An 18,320-nucleotide genomic window follows, 5' to 3' on the forward strand; every position below is an offset into this window, starting at 1 on the left:
TACATAAAGATAGTGGTAAATATTATATTACAACATTATCATAATAATAATTATTGCTAGTCGGGGCTGCTTTGATTGTGCTTTTCCTGCATGGCAGGGGGTTGGACTAGATGTCCCATGTGGTCCCTAAAATTCTATCATTAGTGGAAATTTTCTTTGAAATCATCGGGGAACCGGAAGTGCTGCTCGGCCGGCATTTGGGCTGAGCCTCTTTGGGCCCGTCGCCGCCTTTGCGTGGCGTGCCCGGCGTGATGACGCATGACGCCGCCGCCCGCCTGCCAGTGAGGGGGGAGAAAGAGGCGGACAAGATGGCGTCGCCCCGCTGCCGAGGTGGGTCCGGAGTTGGGAAGCGGCTGGTCGTCATGGAAAGGGGCCTGTAGCCGGGCGGAGGAGGCGGAGAAGGAGGAGCGGCGGGAGCGGAGGAGAAGGAAGAACCGTCGAGGCGGAGGAGCGGGGCCGCCGCCAGCCGGGTGAGTGAGGAAGGGAGAACCGAGGCTTTGGAGGCCTGAAGGCCCTCAGCGGCAGGGAGGGGCGTGTCGTTGTGCGCATGCGCAGAGCCGCTTGGGAGAGGAAAGTGCTGTATTCCTTGCAATAGTAATAAGAATAATAAAGAACCCCCCAAAATTTGGAAGCTGAACTGAAGGGAAGTCTCCCCACGTATTTCAGAACCCTAATCCCACATTAAAGGGGTGCTTTGGGCCCCATTTTTTTTACCTTATTTACCTTATTTCTACCTCGCCTTTCTCTACCCCGAAGGGGACTCAAGGCGGCTTACGTATGGCAACCATTAGGTGCTTTAAAATACATACAGAGACTTAAAATAAATTTAAAATTAGTGCATATTAAACATTTAAAACGTTACATTCAACATTAAAATCACATTTTATAGGGATATAAATATAACAACTGGAATCATCATCATGAATAATAATAAATAATAATCACATCACACAGTCCTAGACACTTGGGAAGTGTTCGACTTGTGATTTTGTGATACGAAATCCATCATATCTATCTTGTTTGCTGTGTCATACAATGTTGTTGTGTCAATAATAATAATAATGGCAAGAAGGTGGTTTTCTCCTGCCCCTTAATTTTACCTGAAAGGACCCTTGCCTCCAATTAAGGGGTGCTTTGCATCCCAATTTTGGGGGAAACAGGAATGTAAACTACAACAATCACAATTAATAATAATGGCACATAATACTTCCATTTCATAGAATCCTAGACTTGCAAGAGACCCCAAGAGCCACCCAGTTTCTGACATAGGCCTTATCTACACTACTATTATCAGTGTAGATCAGGAATGGACAAACTTTGGCCTTCCCACCTCCAGGTGTTTTGGACTTCAACCCACACAGTAATAATAATAATAATAATAATAATAATAAACTTTTATTTGTACTCCATCACCATTGCCAAGAGGGACTCAGGGTGGCTCACAGAGAACTCGAGGTTTAGCATCCGAAGTACAAATAGTGCAGAAATAAAACATAAACCATAAACAGCCAGCATAACATCACAATATCACAATTCCCCCTGATTAAAGACAGTAAAAATACAGCTATTGCTGCTGATAAAAACAGTATTCAATCTCAGACTAGTAAATTATTATTATTCATTCATTCATTTCTGTCCCACTTTTCTGCCATGGGTGGGACTCAAAGCAGCGTACAAAGTTTATAAATATCAATACATATACAATGGCACACAAAATACATAATCAACTAAAACATCATACTGTATACAAATTTAATAAATAATCCAACTTAAACACATCATATAAAACAGTTAATACTTATACCAGGTACAATTTAAAGTTTCCCTAATTCGTAAAGTGTTTGATGTAGAATCTGAAGGTCCTAGTATGTATTTTTAAAGAATCTAGATATGGTCGAAGGCTTGTTGGAAAAGCCATGTCTTTAATTTTGTGCAGAAGGCTTCCTAACAGCTTGTCCTAACAAGCCGAAGTTGGCCCATGCCTGGTGTGGAGTCATATAAAATTGTTCAATGCAGTTAAACTGGATTATTTGAGCCTGCATTGCCCATATAAGATAGTTCAGTCTGCAGTTTAATGGCAGTGTAGATGGCACCATACTGAAATACACAATCCAAGCCCTCCTGATAGATGGCTATACAACCTCTGCTTAAAAGCCTCCAGTGAAGGAGATTCCTAAGGAAGCATATTTCATTAACAGGGCGTTCTTCCTAATGTTCGGGTGGCGTCGCTTTTCCTGCAGTTTGAATTCATGATTCTTTTGTGTCTCCAGAGCAGTGGAAAATAATCTTACCCTCCCCTCAATGGGACATCTTTTCAAATGTTTAAACCTGGTTCTTGTGTCCCCTCCTCTCAGGCCCCTTCTACACTGTCTTTACATCTCAAGGTCTGATCCCAGATTATCTGCTTATCCCAGATTATCTGGCAGTGCGAAATCCAGTCTAAAGCAGAAAATCTGAGATCAGATCATGGGATATAGAGCCTGTTTGGAAGAGCCCTCATATAATCCAGTTCAAAGCAGATAACCTGTGATATAAAGATGGTGTAGAAGGAGCCTCAGCCTTCTCTTCTCCAAGGTAAACATCCCTGGCTTTCTCATCCACTCCTCATAGCCCTTGGCCTCAAGACCTTTGATCATTTTAGTCACCCTTCTTTGGACATGTTCTAGCTTGTCCAAATCCATATCTTGGATTGCTTTTCCCAGAACTGCACACACCATCATTACAGGTGAGGTCTGACCAGAAAGCAGAACAGAACCTTCGTTTGGGTTGTTTGGAGTGGAAGTTATTCAGGAGCTATGAGGAAAGCCAAGCTCTGTGGAAAAGCAGCTCCCAGGTTCGGCTCTTAACTTCTCATCCTTCTATGTCCCCTTTTTTTGTCCTTTATCTCAGTTTCAGCTGGGAAACTATTCTATACACCAGGCATGGTCCAACTTTGGCCCTACCTCCAGGTGTTTTGAATTTTAACTCCCAACAATTCCTAAGAGCTGCTGTTAGGAATTGTGGGAGTCCAAAACATCTGGAGTTTGTCCATGCCTGCTATACACAAAACAGACGTCACAGGTCTAATGCGAAGTGTGAATGATTTGCTAAGTACAATTACTTGTTTAAATGTGAAGTGTAGAGTTATTTGCCTTGAGGGGGGATTCAACGCAGTTAAAATACAGAAGTCAAACTAAAGACCATAAAAATACTTATATTAACCAACATAGAGCAACGATTAAAACACCAGTACAGTACTAGTAAAATGTAAAATTAAAATGCATAGTTTAAATTGGACTGGGCAGGCCTACAGCTTGTTTATCTGTCAGATCTTTTTTGTCAAGACATACCACAGTCTTTGGTAAGGTGACTTTAAGAAAGTTTCTACATGTGGTGAAAAAGTGATAATGAAGATCTGCTGTAGTTGGAGGGTGATCATGAAGGTTATATTATATCTACTGGGGCTGATGAATCCAGTTATACAACTGGAAGTGCAAGAGTGTATACAAAGAATGGGGAGGTGGTTTCCTTCAGAAGATGCACAGCAGGCTCCTGCTAGAAAATATTTGTCACTCTTATATCTAACTCAGAGCAGTGTTTCAGCCTGACAGACAACCGTATGAAGTTGAGAGCCTTTTGTTTCTCCTGGACACTGCTGACCAGCTGAGACTTCATTCTGGACACGGTAGTGGAAAATCTCATACTTGTTGCAGTATCTTTCTGAATTTTAGTATTTAGACATAGCAATCTGTAGAATTTGCGAAGCAACGCAACACACTGCGTGGTATGTTTAAAAAGCAAAAGTAAAAATAATCCTGTATTTTTGAAAGAATTGAAACTTTTTTCTCAGTACCTTTTGGTTGCTTTTGTTTGGAAAGTACCTAAAGCGCCTGTGTTTCTTTGGGGGCCCAAAAGTCCACAATCTCTTGTCAAAATGTGGAACACTTTTTCATGCATTCAGAGTCATGCATATCTAATTTGGAGCCTCTCATGTCATAAATCTCCTAGTTGACTTTCTTTATAGGGGGGAAAGCTTGGATTTTCTGTTTCTGAAAACAATAATGAAGTGTTTGTGTGTGAACTGAAGCAGAACAGGCTGTGTTTTGGGTTGGGTGGCTGCCCTTCATTCTTTAATGAGGTCTTTCTTTTAAACAGCGTATCTTGGGGTTGTCATATGTCAGTTGATCTGATAGCACATTCCCTTCTGTGAAGTCAGTGAGGTTTATTTCCAAGTAAATATGCCAGGAATCCTGCTTGAACTGAGTTTAGTTTTCTGCTTCTCTGGGAATGGAGAGTATTGCTCACCACCATTACTGGCAAATATTTGTAGATTTTCCATCCCTCTGCAAAATGTAGACCCCTATTATCTAGTCTCTGTAGCAATTTCCATAGAATGTAATAATAGATATAGTGACAAGGAAAATCTTTGTAGAAAGATTGTTTTTCCCATAAGGGAAGTAGAAAACATGTACCTTTTTTAACCATGGTAGAAAGCCCTATTTCCTAATCTATATCTTTGAATAAAGGGAGGAATTCTGTGCTGTGACTTGTTTCAATGCATTAGCCTATGCGCCTGTTTCTGTTTAACTTTTGGGCTGGGCCACTGGTAGGAACTCTGGACTCAATCAGTGAGGAAGCTGCTGAATAATGTTAGCTTAAAAATTCCGCCTACTGAGTCACAATTAGGTCATTTGTTATATTGATTTCCAAGTGCTTGTTCAAACAGCACAACATTAAAAAATGTTCTCTGTTCAGTTTTCCAGCAGTCAGCTGATGAATATGAGTTTGCTTGATTCCATTAATGCCTGTGACAGCTCCATGATGTGTTGTCTGAAAACTCCCACCATTCCCAGGTAGTTTGGAAAAGGTATACCTGTGGTAATATTTAACAGAAAAGTAGTAGTTACTTTGGAGTATAATGAAGGAGGTAAAGTCTTCTGTGTCTGAAATTAAGCCTCTTTAATTTTGCATCCTTTTATACTTTACAATGACAGCACTTTGATGCTGCTTTAAGTACTATGTTGAATCTTGTTGACACTTGGGATTTGTAGTTTTGTGAGTAATTTCCAGTTCTCATGTTTAGTGCCTCTGGAAACAGCAAGCCCCAGGGTTTCATAAGATACAATTATGGCATTTAAAGTGATATCTGAGTGCTCCAATTGTGCAGCGTGAAAGCGATCTTACTCTGTAGACCATAAAAGTCAATTCATGGCCTGAAGAATTTTTCAGTTCAGATTTATATAATCATCCAGGCAGATAAATAGAGTTTTCACTGTTCTTATGCATGGATTCTTGCAAACTAAGCAATATGCACTGTTTGCAGGGCAGTCACAGTGTGGCCCTTTGTGCATAGCTAGAGGAATGCAGGATATTTTGGCTTCCTCCCTAGAGCTGGCATAGGGATGATGTGACATAGTAATCTTAGGCTGTGAGTGTTCTTTAACTTCAAATGTCTGCTACCTTGTGACAGATTCTAAAAGAAATGGCATAGTGAGATTTTCAAATGGGGAGAAATGCTGTCGCTATTCATCTGCGGGATGACACTTTTAAAGGCACTTATGTGCTACTGAACAGCTCAGTGCATTAAAAAAATCTAATTTGAAAGTACATCCCGATACTTTTCAGTGAAGCATACTTCATATAAACATGTTGAGCATTGGAGAAGTAAATCTCATGGTAACAGGTACGTTTGGCTTAATAGGATACAATGGCAATAGATGTTACTTGGGAGTATGCAGGAGGAAGTTAGAACTAGACATATAAAATACTTTCTGAACATTAAATCCATGGCAGAGTTAAGAAATACTGTATTTATTAAATGAGGTGGAATATATTAGAGTAGAAATGGGATTTATACTAGTTAAGCTAAATATATTTTATAATGTTTCCCCCATGATAGGAATGGAGAAAAACAAAATCCTCCAAATGTAGACAAAAGGAAGACATTACAATAAGTGGAAGCTGTAGTTAAATACAAGTATATCTCAGGTAATGAAATTGATGTGTTCCTGAACATGAAGCAAGATGCTGGGTAACATTGAGTAAAGCTGGCCAGTTGCAGTTCATGAGACTACTGTGAGGGAAGGAATATAATAATCCAGAGGCTAAAGGGCAAGATAGAGCCAGTTAGGGAAGAGGGGAATGGAGGAGATCGGACTAGGGGTTTGGAGAGCTGAAAATGTGGAGCAAATTCAAGAAGTATTGCTTTGTTTGAAACCAAAATGTTACTATGTGCAGAACCAACATAAAGTCAGATGTTTGTTTTATATGCTTTTACAAAAAATCTTTACTGTTTTCATTTTCCATATTTCTCTGTGGATGTCTTAACTTAATAATTAACCAGAAAAACAAGTCTTGAACCTGCTGATCACCACATAGCTACTGGTACAGGAACATGGGCAGTTTGATGCTAGAGTAGGACCAGCCTAAAGGAGACCAGGCAATTGATAGAGGTTCAAGGATTGGGACAGTGGGCCCGACCTAGAGAGGGATCTGTCACAGTGGGCCTTGTGTGTTCAGCACAGAATTTGATACCAAAGGCAGAAATAATATAGAAAGGATAAGTATAAGGTCCACACAACTAAAGAACACTTCAGCAAGTTTCATCCAACTTTTTATTCAAAACTAACCATATGCACACATAAAATCAAGTAATATTGCATATGTAAATAAAAAATATTTTGACCTTCAGAGATCACATGAAGGCTTTTATCAAAATGCATCCTAATATGACTATTGTTCACCAGTCCCCAAACTTGGGATCTATGTTTCTTTAATGTGCTGGAGGGAGTTGGTGAGACAGGCTTATCCACTTCCCCCTTTTTGCTTTGTTTTACTGTTTGTATATGCTCAGTAAGGGATTCTGGAGGGAGCTACTTGTTTATCTTGCTGCCTATTGTATGGAAGCACACAGCTCCAGAGGGTCACGTAGAGAAAAATCCAGCTCTTTCCCAACTCAAGCTTTTATTGCATTGTTTACTACAGACAGGTTGCTGCAATCTGAAACTTTGTATTTCTCCATCCCTCTTTCACTAATTTCTCTTTGCTGATTTGGACAGAGGACATGAAAGAAAAGAGGGGCAAGATAGGCAGTGAAAATTATTGTAAAAAGGACCTTCGTTGTCAGAGGCTTTTTAAAATTGCTATACCTGTTGAAAAAATTAAAAGCCGCTTAAACTATTATGGACACACAAAATATTTTGTGGAAACTTAGACTAATATTTTTACTTTTCGGTTATTAATAGGTACAGGAGTTATTTTTATAGATTGCAATTTCCATTTTTATGTAAGATCTCCATCACTGCACAGTTCCAAAGGTTACCTTGCAGATTTAATATGGGTATACATCTTGAAAGATCAACTTAGCTATTTTATTATTCATTTGTTTATGTTTATATAATATATATGCTACATTTCTCCAGAGCAGAACCCAAGGCAGCTTCAAAAAATGACAGTACAGTTTTTAAATGATTGCAATACATTCTTAATACATTTTAAAATCAAGTATTTTTGTTAGACTTTACATAGTAAAAAGTTCACTCTTACATTTTACAATATACTGTTTCTAGATAGAAGTATAATGAAAATAACTCTGCATTTCAATTCTCGTTGGCCTTACTGTTTCAAATTCTCTAGTTATTCAACTCAAACATGTGCATATATGATTTGTTCATGCATCTCATGAAGTGGAATGTGTTCACCAAAGCCTATGAGCCTGTTAGTTTTTTAAGATGCCACAGTAAATCTTCACTGATTTGTTGAGAGAGTAGTCTAATTCGTTGTCAGATGGAGGGCCATTTTCCAGTTGCTGTGAACTTAAAACAGAATTTAGAACAGGGCAGCTGCAGCTGTGAAGGCTTTTTATATATTCTTCATGAATTTCTTCTCACATTCTGGTGGTAAGGCTCTCTGTTGGTTGCCCTGAAGCCCTACCTGCATTTGAGAGAGCAAAATGATAGCCTGGTGACCGGTCACCATGGGAGCAGAGATGGCTAGGAGGTGGCCATAAGAGATGACTAATCTGAAGCCTGGGCCTCCTCCCTTCGTCTAGGTATTTTTGAAAAGGAAGATATACTGCAATTTGACATACAAAGAGCTGAATCTAGGCTCTGTAAAAATGGTAGGGTGGTGACTAAGTAAATACTTTGGTGCTCTTTTGGGTTGCTACATAGCGTGAAGATAATTTAATTGTTAATTGTATTATGTGACAAGGGTCTTGCTCTGGTATCATTATTAGAATGTAAAAAAAATCAAGTTAATACTAAATGGAGCATACCAATGATGGTCACTCAGCATAGCAGAAGACAGTGACAATATCGGCCTAAGGGACCACGAAAAGTAGCTGCTTCATTCGAACATGCTTTTTCAGTTTTAAAACTACTTTAATATTTTCTTTTAAATTACATCTTAGCCTCATTTTGTGGGATGAAATTGACTAAGTCTGTGCCTGACTGACTGTTCAGGTCAATTGAAATGCTAGCATCCTGTGGCATAGTGTCACACACAAAAGAATACTGTCTGTCGACAGCTATTTCTTTCAGTTTAAAGGGTATTAAAGAGTGGCCTTTTTTTGGAACTGCCCCATATTCCTTTTGGGAAGAGTCAAGTGTTCAAGTGAGTTAGATTTTAAGAAATTTGCTTCACACATATCGTTCCTTTGCCAATTACCCCTGAATTTTATTTTCCTTAATGCAACATAGGTTAAGATAACATTACTATAATGTCATATTAATTGCTGTTTCTTGAATTGTTTACCTAAAAGGTATAAATTAGACTCTGTCTCTCATTTGTGGCAAAGTTACGAATTTCCAGTTACATTTGTCTCCAGATTGAATCAGTCTCATATTCTTCCTCACATCTGTTGTGAAAGTAATTTGGATTGCAAAAAGAAGTAATTGAAAATATCTTGGTTCTTATTGTTAGTACAAGAGCATATGCATATTCTTGGCTGGCAAAAAAACTGTCTTTCAGGGATGATCAACTGATTAGCAGTGAAAATTAGTTAAAACTAAGTTGTAATGTCATGCGTTGTAAATGAGGGCCTATGTAGAAGCACTTCTGCTGACAGATCTAGACTCGTCCTTCTTTCCTGTTACCTGTTAAAAGTGCTGGTTTCCTCACCATAGGTTTCTGTTTTTCAGAAAATAGTGCTGTGAATATGGAGTGAGCCACTGTTAACAAGGTTGTCTTCTATCACTGCCTGTTCTAGTAATAAAGTAACTGATTTGAAAAGCAATCTATATTAAGAAAAGATGTCTCCCTTTCCACTCCTTTATGGCCTTTTTGCACTTGATGAAAGATATGGCATGCCTAGTTTCCAGAAACTGTGGCTTATCCTTAGAGATATTCTTAGAAGGGAGCCTTAACATGCACTTGTGCTTTTTTGTATGTTCAAGCTTAAAATTAGTAATGCACTCACCCCAGCATCATATCCTGAAAGAGACTAGAGGAATGGTGTCACATTGCCTGTTCTCACACTGAGAATAGAAATTCAGCCGGTAAGGTGTGAGAAGTGATGTTCAGCACAATCTTTTCATTGACTCAGATTTAAGACTGGGTAGTTTCAATGGAACTTGCTCCTAGGGGAAAACAGTTAAAATCATCCCTTATTCCCTGTGGATATCCCTGTCTTTTCTGTAATATGTGTGGCTTATGCAATGTTTTTTTTTAACTAGGAGCATGGTGTTTTGATTGAAGGAAATAATAGAACCACCCTATTAACCATCAACCATTGTCAGACTTCACCTGGAATACTGGTGCGGTGAGATGATAAGCCACCATTAAACATTTATTTATTTATTTATTTATTTTCATCATTTCTATTCGGGGGAATAGAAGCCCCGCCCCCCCGCCCCGGTTCTCACTTGAAGGGACTCAGGGCGGCTTACAAAACCTGCAGAATTCAATGCCAATACACAACAATACAAAAGAATAAAAACATAAGCAGTTAAATTTTTGATGTCATATAGAACTTCAGAGACAAAGCTATGAACCAATGGATTCCAATTACAATTGAATCCTATTCTGGGAGAAAGGCAACATACAGATGCAATAAATAAATAATAAACAAAAAAGATACTAGCTAAACATTACGTTGAATCCTGATGGTAGGAGCTGTTTTACAATGAAATATGTGTGTACTTTGTGGATTGAAAAATCTTTAGAGGAGCTGGATAAGCATTTTCAGGGATTCTTTAGGTGTGTACAGTGGTCACTTCATATCTGCTAGGGTTTGGTTCTAGACCTCTCTGTAGATACCAAAATCCATGGATCCTTAAGTCCCACTATATAGACATGGTAAAATTATGGCAAAATCATAAGTAAGGCCCCTTGGTTCACTCCATATATGGTTCACTCCATATATATATGTGGATGTGAGGAAGAGAAATAAGTTGCATCGTCAAGAGCAGTTTTCACGATACTCTGTGCAAGATAGCCAGCAATTGATATATAAGAGGATGTCATACCTATTCAATGCTTCAGTGTTAGCCTTTTGTATAAATGGCAAACCTGCCTGGTAATGATCTCAGTAATTTTTGAATGGATGAGAAAATTGACTTAGTTATGGGCGACCTTGTATAGTATGCAGGGCAGTTCTAAGTTGCTGCGTTCTTCTTGAGGCATATCTTCATTATTAGGGCAGTGAAAGCAGACTGTAGCAAGGCTCATTGCATCTAATTTCAGGGTTAAATGACACCTGCTTTTGAATATAACCTTTCCCTTGGGATTCCACTTCTCATCCAGAGTCTTTTCATTTCAGCCTTATGTCTCCTTCCATTGATAAAAGCTTTCCATTCTTTATTTGGGCATATTGCCAATCACTAGTAGACATTATTGGCACTGGGACAATATTATTGGCCATTGCAAAGCTTTCTCTGTAGCCAAATGATTGGATTTTCTGCCAGGTGCTGTAAATCAGGTAAATTATGATATTTTCGATGATATCTTAAATTAATGCTGCAATTCCACTTTAAACATAGCTACAATAGTGAGAGTGGGTTTGTCTTCAATCTTTTTCTTGAGGAATAATGGGCTTGAATATTTTTTATTATTATTTTACTTCATGTTTACCCTGCCTTTCTCAACCCCGGAGGGGATTCAAGGCAGCTCAAGGATAGTACTATTTAATGGCAGGCTTGGGAACATTGGGGAAATTTGGGATAGTCCTTGAGACCCTGAAAGAGGAGCTGGTAATCAGAAATAAGGAAAGTACTGGCACAAATTGGTTGGGCAGTGAGCCAACATGGTGCAATGGTTTGAATGTTAAACACTGTGTGACTTTGGGTAAGCAACACACACTTTAGATCATTGGTTAGGGGAAATTTAGCCCCAAATAGGGAAAGAAGTCATCCAGCAACACCTGACGGCTCTAAACGAATTCAAGTCCCCAGGGCCAGATCAACTACATCCAAGAGTATTGAAGGAACTAACAGAAGTTATTTCAGAACCACTGGCAATCATCTTTGAGAGTTCTTGGAGAACGGGAGAAGTCCCATCAGATTGGAGGAGGGCGAATGTGGTCCCTATCCTCAAGAAGGGAAAAAAGGATCTGGGTCTGGAGAACAAGGGTCTGGAGAACAAGCCCTGTGAGGAGCGGCTTAAAGAGCTGGGCATGTTTAGCTGCAGAAGAGAAGGCTGAGAGGAGACATGATAGCAATGTACAAATATGTGAGGGGAAGTCATAGGGAGGAGGGAGCAAGCTTGTTTTCTGCTGCCCTGCAGACTAGGACGCGGAACAATGGCTTCAAGCTTCAGGAAAGAAGATTCCACCTGAACATTAGGAAGAACTTCCTCACTGTGAGAGCTGTTTGGCAATGGAACTCTCTGCTGTGGATTGTGGTGGAGGCTCCTTCTTTAGAGGCTTTTAAATAGAGGCTGGATGGCCATCTGTCGGGGGTGCTTTAAATGCAATTTTCCTTCTTCTTAGCAGGGAGTTGGACTGGATGGCCCGTGAGGTCTCTTCCAACTCTATAATTCTATGATTCTATGGTTCTCAACTTGTGGGTCCCCAGGTGTTTTGGCCTACAATTCCAGGAAATCCTAGCCTGTTTACCAGCTGTTTGGATTTTTGCGAGTTGAAGGCCAAAACATCTGGGGACCCACAGGTTGAGAACCACTGCTTTAGAGGAAGGACATGGCAAAAAAATTTTCAATGAATTTTGCCACGAAAACCCCATGATAAGGTTCATCATAGGGTTGCTACAAGATAAAAACTACTGAAAGGCACACAACATCAACAACACTTTCTGTTTTGCCACTCAAAAGGAGTTCAGTTGTGAATTTCCATGTTATCCGATACTTTGGAAAAGCAATGTTTACAAATTTCCTTGCATTTACTTTAGTAGTGAGAAGAAAAAAGGGCTTTGGGATGAGGCAGTGTATACATAAAGACGGACTATAAAGTAAATAAATGTGTCCAGATCTAGCATGGCAGTTGTCAAGAAAGATGTGATCCCTCACAACATTGGTTTTCTCTGATCATTGTATTTGTGGAAGTGGGTGTCTCTAAGGCTCAGCTGACAATAAAATCCAGTAATGCCCCCCACGCCCCAGAATTGAATATCAGTCTGTAAATGGATTACAAATTTGTGTTTCCTTAAAATGTAGGAGGGAAATAACTGGTTAACTAGAGGGAACGGCTGCATTGTGTTACAAAGGCAACTGTTTGCTTAATCTTTAGAGGTTTGCAGAAGTTGGGTGAATACTGGCTTATTGCACAAACCCCAATGAAGCTGAAGGTGAACGATGGTAATTAATATGAAATTGGATAGCTGTATTGAGACAGTAGCAAAGTATGACTTAATGTACCCTGAACAAAATCCAATTACAGGTTAAAAGCATAATAGAGAAAGTGAAAATTAAATGCTCAGTTAATGCAGAGGAGAGAAATTAAGGAGATACTGCTTGGGCCTGCATTTAGCATCTGTTTTATGTACTTAAAGTCAAGCATGTGATGGAAGGCATGCACAGATTTCTCAATGCAGACCAGGTCAACCAGGGCAGATTTCAATGACAAAACCTCTCTCAACAAACCTTGCCAAGCAAATGCTAGGATAGGGTCACCATGAGTCAGAGTTGACTAGGAAGCAGATAATTTGTAGAAAAATTTGTAGAGGTTGAATATATTCTATCTGAAATGCTGGAGAGCAGAAGGTTTTTGTATGTTTCTTTTTAATGTTTTGGAATACTGTACCTGTGTTTATGTATACATGCATAATTCAGATATCTTGGAGAGGAGGACCATGACATGAAATTAATTTGTGTTGCATAAATACCTTTTAAGTTTACCCTGAATGATATTTTATACAAATGTTTTGTGTATGAAGCAAAGTTTGTGTTCATTGAACCATTAGAAAGCAAAGGTGTCACAATCTCAGCCGCTCATGTGGAGTAGATCAGATAAGGGATGTTCAACCTGTACTTACTAAGGGAAACGAAGAGAAGGTTTCACTGGCAAATGAAGCCATCCTCTGAATAGGGGACTTAAGTTGGAGAAAGCAATGAAATATTCCTAAAGGCATCACCATTTCTTTAATAAATTGGCAGCTGTCTCTTCAATGCCTTCAGGCGTTCAGACTGGAGAAGGAACGCAATGCCTTGTTCAAGCACATGCTTCATCTGCAGAAGGTTCCAGGCCCTGTCCGTCATCCCTGATTAAGGAACAGGTGACAGGAAATGCCTCTCTGCCGACACATTGCCAATCAGAGCAGGAAATGCTGGGCTAAAAGGGCAGTGTGTCTGTCCTGACACCGGACAGCTTCCTCGGGCTTTTTTGGAGGCATGGTGTCAAGCATATCTTTGCTATTTTCGTAGCAGGTTGAACAGAGTTTTTCTTCAGCAACAGAATTGTCTTTCTGGCCCATCTCCTATCCATGAGGCTCTCGGCAGCAGTGAGGTATTTGAATATGGGGGAAAGGAACATGCTCGAACCTTGTAACAGGAACTGGTGTGACGTCATGGATGATCTCTCCCTGCAACATCCCAGCTGCGCAGGGAACACAGAACACTTGCTGCCCAGTTTGCTTGGAGGAAGAGGATGTTTACAGTTTGGTGAGAAGAAGCTATTCAGACAACAGTCTAGTGTCTATAGCAGGGGTCCCCAAACTAAGGCCCATGGGCTGGATGGAGGGCAGCCCTCCAAAGCCATTTACCTGGCCCCCACCCTCAGTTTTAGGCTCGCCCAAAGTCCGAAATGACTTGAAGGCACACCACAACAACAATCCTAATTAACTTGACTATCTCATTGGCCAGAAACAGGACCACACTTCCCATTGAAATCCTGATAGGTTTATGTTGGTTAAAATTGTTCTTTTATTGTTGTTGTTTTTTGTGTGTGCTACAAATAAGACATATGCAAATAAGACATAGGAATTTGTTCGTATTTTTTAAAAAAATGATAATTTGGCCCCTCAACAGTCTGAAGGATTGTGGACCGGTCCACTGCTTTAAAAGTTTGAGGACCCCTGGTCTATAGGATAGTACTGTTATGGGTGGATAACTGGTTAAACCAGCAATGGTCCATGGACCAATGCTAGTTAAAAAGCCACCAGCTTTTGTTCACACTTTCCAGGAAACAAAGGAACAATTTATAGCTAATGGGCACAAATATGATATTGTTTCCTAGCACATTGGGGGAAAGATATTGCTGGGCTTTCACAATATTTATCTTGAGGTTATTCAGTTTAAATCCTTTTGGAATACATTTTCACAGCAGAAGGAGGTAAGGACCGAAGTCTTTGAAGGGTCTATGTTGGGAGAATTAATGCCATAGTAAACTTTCTTGCTGAATAGCCAGCCAAGTGGAGAAATTTGCTGGCAATACCAAAATATTCCGTTTGGTAAAAAGGGATAGTGAAGAGTTCAAACAAATTATTTTTCCTGAATGCATGATCAAGCATTGAAATGGTAAATACTTTTCAATATCACAATGTGAGGATGCATAATATCCTGTCTTGACATACCTTTGGGGCCTAAACTGACAATGACTACCAAGGAAATGATTGTGGGATCCTGGTGAATGATTCAGGGAAAATATTAATCCAGGTGGCAGCAGATACAAAAACTAAAGTCCACATTAAAGCAGCATTAAGAGAGAGAGAAAAATAAAAGTGCTAGCGTGGTAATGTTTCCTACACAGGTTTGTGATGCCGCCACATCTGAAATATTCTATACACTTCTGGGCACCATTTTCCTAAGTAAAATGATATGGCAAGGTTAATTAATTTATTTATTTCCAGAATTTATACCCCGCCCTTCTCACCCGGGGGGACTCAGGGCGGCTTACACAGTTGGTCAGGTTAAGTCAGTTTATCTGAAAGCACTTAGCAAGACACAACAACAGAGCACCTTTCTTTTGGTGAAGGTGAATTGCTGGAGTGTAATAAAGTGGGATGGCATTCTCTCAACTCTGAAGGTAAGGCTTACACAAAATTAGGCCATATATTTTCTGTCCCTGAACTAGATGCCAATCTTACGCTGGCAAACAAAACAGGGAAGTTAGTAGAGTGCATGGTCTGCCTTTCAGTTATCTGCCCTTGTCAGTTTTTATTATATTTGTGTATTTTGATTTCTGGAGGGCTAAGTCCATGCACCTTTTCTCTTCTGTTTAAGCGCAAGAGCGAATTCCATCTTTCCAGGCTGTATTTACACACACACACACACACACACAACCCAGCAGTGCATAGCTCAGTGATGACTGTTTCCTCCCATTTTAAAAATGAAGTACAAATCTTTTTAACAATTATTTTGAAATGATATATTATGAACAAATAGGATGAACAAAGAAATGCAGGGTTGAATAGCATTGTTAAAACATGCTATTATACTTAGTTTTACTGGCTGTTTTCTTTGTTGTTCCCTAGTTGGATGAAGCAAATATGACTTTCACTTCATGCCTGAAGTGAGATTTTCAAGGGGTGTTTCTCTCTGTCTCATCTCAGTCCCTCACCCAACAATTCTATAGTTTGGTGCAATGAGTTGACTGCTCTTAACTGATTTTGACACCAGATTTGCAATTAGGTTCTAGGAAGGAATATATCTAGCAGTTCATTTCCTTGAATGTCCATTCTGCACGATTCTCTCACATATGCTTAATGCTTTGCTATTCTTTGGAGTGTCTCATCCCCTGGAGGAATGTTTCTGTGGAAAATGTAAGGTTGTAAAAACAGAGCAATGGAGATGACCTTGTATATAGAGGGTGTTAAGAGTTCAGACATGAAATCTATTATTTTGATATAATTTTAAATCTTTGTGCCCCAGGCTGTCTCATTTTGTTCTGAAATAGTGCTTCAGGTCTGCCCTGTCCGAACACATTCCCTTTTCGATAAATTACAGCTTATTTTAGTTTATGGGCCTTCTCACACCTACACAAGTGGAGCACTATATTTCCACATTAGAAATAGATTTACTGCCTCATCAGAGTACAAACCATAGGAGTTAAATGGAATTATAACACTGTATTTGTGTAGTGTGAAATAACCCTATGACTTTATGTTAAACAAGACCCACTGTCCTGAGGGCTATGGTTATGAATTTCTTGCACTGATCCAAGCACTAAAAGCGATTAAAAGCACTTAAAGATTGGGCGAGCATGTTTATGACCAGATAATAGTATTAATATTCAGTATAATACTACTAATACTTAAAGTCGTACCCTGACTCAAGCTGAGAAAAGAGGAGGAGGAGGGATGATGATGATGATGATGTACATAGTTTAGGCCATATGTGGCAATAATAGTTTGGAGGGAAACGTTCTTGGTCAGACAACTAAAAGTTATCCTAAATATATCTTGTAAACTTTTTTTTTGAAGGCACTATTATGCAAGTTTTGTGTGTGTTTTTGTATAATATTACAAATACTGAGATGCAGTGTTATTCAGGCACACATCTAAGGACATGTTCATCATATATTCCAACCATCACATCAGTTGAGCTTGGCTTGTGGTGGAAATGACTCTTAAAACAGTTTCCAGAATCAGATAGATTTCTGGCTCTGTAAATAGCTTTTTATATCATCTCTGTATAGTTTTCAGTGTACCCTTTGCAGAACTGGGAAACTCTTGTACAATTAGGAATGTTGGTAAGCAGATGTGCATACAATGTTGGAGTTTGTTTCCGTAGATCCGTGTTTTGAGTAGATCTGGCTTCTCAGTTTTGACACCCCAACTCCATTTTACATAGAATCTCAGAGTTCGAAGGCACCCCAAGGGCTATCTAGTACAACCTTTTGCCATATAAGGATACGTAACTAAAACACTGGTGAGAGGTAGCAATCCATCCTCTGTTTAAACATATATAACAAAAGAGTTTTCTTCACACTCTGTTCCACTGTCAGAACAGCTCTTACAGTAAAGAAATTCTTCCTAAAGTATAGTTGAAATCTCTTTTCATATGATTTGTATTCATTAGTTCTTGTTCTTATCTCTAAAGTGGCAGGCAGAAAACAGTCTTGCCCATCTTCTGCATGCCATCTGTTCATATATTTATAGATGGCAGAAATGAACATCCTTCTAGTTGTACGATAATCTTATAATGGAAGAAAAATTTGGAGTCATTCCACTCTCTTGTTTCTTGGACTGTCGAATAATTGCAGTGAAGTATTGCCCTGGATTTACTACCTGAAAGTGATTGTGACCTTCTCTTTTCCTTAATAAAAGTTTTATGAATGTTGCCTTGTCTATGGGTATGATACCAAAGATAATACAGGAAGACTTATCCAGTTCTTTTTTTTTCTAACTAATCTTCTAACTCTCACAATAGACAAGAGCATATCTCTTTTAAACTCCTTTTCAGCAATGTTAGCATTCTGAAGAACAAAATCTACTGTATTAAAGTCTGTGTTCCATATAATGCTGCTCTCAAGACAAAAGTGTGGGATATTCAGTACAATCAGTGTGGTGCATTTTTATCTTTGCATTCTACTTCTGTGCCAAATCAAAATGAGTTTACATTCTTAAGCAATGCTGCTCTGCTAAAGTCAGTAGAGATAATTTTATATGGGCTGTGTCGTAGAATTGAAGAAATACTGCAGATGTGTGATGTTTCCTGGCCTCTTTTAGTTTTTGGCAGAAGTGGCCGCTTAGGACATGATAGGATAAAAAATAAACTAAATGATTTTGAAACTGTATCTAAAAAGCAAGTAAACCAGAAATATGCTTCTCATGCTCATTGGCATGACAGAGGCAATTTGGCACTACTTCACATGACACATTCGGCCTTCAGCTGCAGGCTAAATGGTTATGTTTTGATCGCTTCCCCAAAAGCCTTATTGTTGAGAAAACTTTTCCTTTTTGTTGGCCCAGTTTAGCTTTTTTTAATAGCCTGTGATGCCTCAGTCGAGTCTG

The 18,320-nt window shown here is 39.2% G+C and overlaps 1 protein-coding gene across 1 annotated transcript in view; it reads left to right on the top strand.

The window, feature by feature from the left end:
* The first annotated feature begins 332 nt into the window (after positions 1–332).
* Positions 333–18,320, top strand: part of ubap1 (ubiquitin associated protein 1) — a 32,959-nt gene continuing 14,971 nt past the window's right edge. The window contains exon 1 of the mRNA XM_003226368.4: positions 333–470. The gene's annotated coding sequence lies outside the window, so the exon portion shown is untranslated. The remainder of the gene's footprint in view (positions 471–18,320) is intronic.

The sequence above is a fragment of the Anolis carolinensis genome, chromosome 2, assembly GCF_035594765.1.
Source record: "Anolis carolinensis isolate JA03-04 chromosome 2, rAnoCar3.1.pri, whole genome shotgun sequence".
Lineage (NCBI taxonomy): Eukaryota > Metazoa > Chordata > Lepidosauria > Squamata > Dactyloidae > Anolis > Anolis carolinensis.